Genomic DNA, 3930 nt, shown 5'->3' with positions numbered 1-3930 from the left:
TGATTAAAGAATTGAAGTCTTTAAATGATACAAAAGCAAGGATACATTGAATGATTGCAATTGAGACAACTACTAGCCCTGCATAGTAGGGCACTGATGTAAACAAGTACAGGTCACCTGAAGTCTTCAACAATGAGCAAAAGCCTGAATTTAAAGATCGTTATACATGGGCTTATTAAGTCCCAAGATAATGGTATCTACATCCTTTGCTTTCAAATTTTTGTTCGTATGTTTCTGATGAAGGTTAATTAAAATAAGCCCAGCACACTTAAACCATTGTGGTGACGTCAGCCTATTCATTTACCGTGGATTCTTTTTCTAGAATCTACGCTTCCTAAATCCGTCGCTGAAACGGACTCACCAGATTATATTCTATTGTTTCCTTTGTGTGTCTAATTTCATTAAGGTTGAATTGACTAATTTACTGATTTCTGTTCACAAATGGAATTATTTTAAAAACTTACCTTTAATTTTTGTAATTTCTGTATGCCTTCACTGGGAATCGAACTCGTCCATGAATTCTGTTAAATGTTACTGACTTCAACATATCGATGAAACCTCTGGGCTACCAATTGGTTACGATTTATATGTTTATTTTATATATATAAATGAATAAATGATATACATCGGTTCAACATATACACAGGGCTTGTACCTTTATATATTAATAATAGGCAAACGTACAATATAAGTTGGTAGCCACGAGGTTTCATGGTTAAGATTAATGAGGTAAAGTTTAGGTCTTGTCTGTTTAGGTTCGATTCCCTGAATTCTCTTTGTTGTCAATAATCTCTGGTTATCCAGTTTTTGTTATTGTGGATATTTTGTGTAATAAAAGCGAGTTTAGTCGTTTATAATCGGATAAATGTTTGCTATTCCACGTCCACTTGTATTTCTGTCCATCTGATGAGTTAAGCCTGTTTCAACAGATTTTTATAGTTCGTTCTTATGTTGTACTGTTATACCACTGTCCCAGGTTAGGGGGGTTGGGATCCCGCTAACATTTTTAACCCCGCCACATTCTGTATGTATGTGCCTGTCCCTAGTCAGGAGCATAGCTGTAATTCAGTGTGTTTTTTGTTCAATTTTTACATAAATAAGCCATTAGTTTTCTCGTTTGAATTGTTTTACATTGTCATTTCGGGGCCTTTTATAGCTGACTATGCCGTATGGGCTTGTTCATTGTTAAAGGCCGTACGGTGACCTATAGTTGTTAATTTCTGTGTTATTTTGGTCTCATAATAAGAGTTGTCTCATTGACAATCATACCATATCTTCTTTTTTTATATTCCACATGTTTGAAATAAAAATGAATACATTATTTTTGTCCATTATTGTTTTATAAATTAATATAATATGATTTCATCTGTTTTACTACATAATTTTACAAATGTTAATTTGCAAATTCCTATGCTAGAAAATCGTTATGTGCCTAGAATTAGGCTTCGTGTTAAAAAATTTCGGAAACACACTTATTATATGCACTATATGTATCTTTTCCCATTTTCAATTTTAATAGAAATGAGTCCGAATAGAACTTAATTTGTATAAACAGATAATATTCAGATGTCTGATAATATGAAGATCTTAAAGGGCAGACGTGTTGTGTAATAATGTATTTGTATTTTTAAACATTTATTTGTGATATTTAATTGTAATGGATCGTTTGACACGATAACATGGTTATTTGAACTCACTTACAATACCTTCTAATTAAGAATAGGCGTTAATTTTGACAAGACATTAACACAATAGTTTAAGTTATAGATACAATGGATAAGCGTTGATTCATGAAAAACAAACCATTCGCCCTCCGGGCTCATGGTTTCTTTTTCAAGAATCAACGCTTATCCATTGTATCTATATCACTTAATTTGTGAACTGTTTTTATTTAATTTCAAAAGGGAAAGCTAATAGACAAATTTAAGCAAATAACAAAAAAAGGAAATCCATTTAATATGGCAGACAGCAACCAAACACAACCAGTGGACATAATGAACATGTTTTTGAGTGCTCAAACTGCAATAATAACATTAGACACAAAAACATCTTATATAATGCTGGATTACACAAAAGTGTTTAAATCATCTGCTCTTCTCTGGTGTTTAAAAATTGTACAGATTTGGTGTCACAATATCTCAGTAGCATGGATTAGAATCCCGGCATGGGAAGAACAAAAAATTTGTGAAAGCAAATTTACAGATCTTACATTGTTGGGTTGATGATTTGACGACTAAATGCATGTACATGTACAATATATACAAAAAGTTAGCTTCTATTGAGATAAAGGCAAAATAATAGTGCAACAAAACATGTTTATTACAGATATAATAACAACAAACTAAAATAACACTTACCACTACTAAATGATTAGGAACTTTCAGGAACTAATTGCAGCTACTGTCCAGGTTATGTTAAACAAATCACCTCCAACTGACCGTCTCCAACTGATCTGTTCAGTGAAGAGTTTTTACCATTGAAATGAAATGTGAACACATTCCAATCTTTTGGCAGACGTGAATATTCTCATGTGGCATTTATACCTATATCCCAGGGTACCTATATCTGGTGGTGATAATTAACCATTTTTTTCTTCTTTTTGTTTAATTTTGAAAAAAAAATGGAATTTTAACTTTTTTCAGCATTTTGGAGAAAAAAATAATTTTGTAAATTTTTCATGTTTTTTTCATTTATTTTTTTAAGAATTAAATTTTAAAAGAAAAATTTTTTTAAATTTTTTTTTTTTTTTTTTAATTTTGAAAAATTTGATTTTTTTGAAATATTTTGCATTTATAAATTTTTTAAACTTTAAAAAAGTTAATTTTAGTTGCCTTCGTCCATGCAAGCATGGACTAAGTTAGCCTTGGTTGCCTTCGTCCATGCATGCATGGACTAAGTCTGTTGTGTTAGTCCATGCAAGCATGGACTAAGTTAGGGTTAGTTGCCTTAGTGCATGCATGCATGGACTAAGTCTGTTGTGTTAGTCCATGCATGCATGGACTAAGTTAACGTTAGTTACCTTCGTCCATGCATGCATGGAGTAAGCTTAGTTTCTAAGTTTTCATGTTTACAAATCATGAAAAGGTTAAGCCATACTATCAAGTTTTGCAATTTATTTCCTAAGGTAAGTTATAATGCACAATATGTATGTAAAACATAATTAATAGGTTGAATATGAAAAAAAACAACTAAACAGAAAAAAAAGGTAATTACATCAAATTAAAAAATAATTGAACTAACACCATGAAATTAAGAGGTAAGAAGAAATGGAGGTTTTCTAGAATTGATGTTGATTTCCAGTTTTATTTAATACCTTGTTTAAAGATATTATCTTTGGCACCTAAACTAGGTTATTTAAAAAATAACGGTATTGTATTTGAAGCTTAGGGGATGTCAATCGGTAGTTTTACTGTTTCAAATGTAGTTTACCTGGCGATGCAGAGAAAAGTATGTTGACATTCAAAACAAATCATTTCATCTGAACTTACTACACAATAAAGTAGTGTATTATGAAATTTAATAGGCAATGATTTACAATTAAGAAATTTCTGAAAAGTGAACAAAATTAAAAGTTAGCGGTTAAAGATATTATATCGTTGTGTTGCAAAGAATTTTTACTTCGTCTGAGGTTTTAATCAGCTATTATACATTCAAAACATGCCGTTGACGTTATTGTTTTCAATTGCAATGATTTAAAACCAAAACTTCATTTTAATGCAAGTACAACAAATAGTCAGATTGATAAGTCAATGAGACTGTATTTGTTTTACAATTGAAATAATAGTACATGACTCATATCACTAATACATGACTTTTGTACATATCACATGTTAATAGATTGTAGATTAAGTATTACGGTATTTAACTAAACCAATACGTCATATGCCTTTGGGTGATTTTGTTTAGGATAACTTATGTAAAATGATTAAA

Source organism: Mytilus edulis, chromosome 11 (assembly GCF_963676685.1).
Source record: "Mytilus edulis chromosome 11, xbMytEdul2.2, whole genome shotgun sequence".
Classification (NCBI taxonomy): Eukaryota; Metazoa; Mollusca; class Bivalvia; order Mytilida; family Mytilidae; genus Mytilus; species Mytilus edulis.
This window is presented reverse-complemented; position numbering follows the sequence as displayed.